Source organism: Pygoscelis adeliae, unplaced genomic scaffold (assembly GCF_000699105.1).
Source record: "Pygoscelis adeliae isolate BGI_AS28 unplaced genomic scaffold, ASM69910v1 Scaffold316, whole genome shotgun sequence".
Lineage (NCBI taxonomy): Eukaryota > Metazoa > Chordata > Aves > Sphenisciformes > Spheniscidae > Pygoscelis > Pygoscelis adeliae.
Window position 1 is genome coordinate 428,051 of NW_008824905.1, and position 680 is coordinate 428,730.

A 680-nucleotide genomic window follows, 5' to 3' on the forward strand; every position below is an offset into this window, starting at 1 on the left:
ACTGAGACTCTCCAAGTATAAAGAAAGGATGTAATTGAATCCTATACACATACTGCTGACATTACCAGAAAACACCATTGTTGAATTTCAAGAAAAATAATTAAAGTATTGATACAATCACAAGGAAACCAACCCAAGCAAAAGGAGGATTCACAAATTCTGCTCTCAGTAATAAGAACAGAAACAAAAGTAGCTGAGCTCTGGGCACACACGTTGGCGATTTGTTGGCCGAGTTTGGGAATAATAATCAATGACTGAAGTCTATCAGGAACATACACCAGCCTAGGACACAAAGACCTCGCCCTAAAATTAGTGAATAGCATCAAAAAGAAATATGCAGTAAAAACTAACTCACCTCTTTGCAGTATAAGACACAGAGCAAAAGAGCTCTAAGAGAGTAACTGCACAGGCATTTCAAGAGTGTACCAAGTATCCCCCCCCCCCAACATCCCCAGCTGATGGGAATTCACAACTCCACACCCTGAGGGCCATCAGCTGCTTTTAGTTCTATCTGGAGCTTGCAAGACAGTTTCTAAGAAGTTCTGGAAACAGCTGGGTCCTCAATAGGTGTGAAACTGAATGGGTCAACATGGTTTCCGTACTTTAAAGGACAACGGGAACTCATAATGAGGACCTAAACTCTTCATCGGATCTCATTTCTAGTGTTTGCCACACTCTTT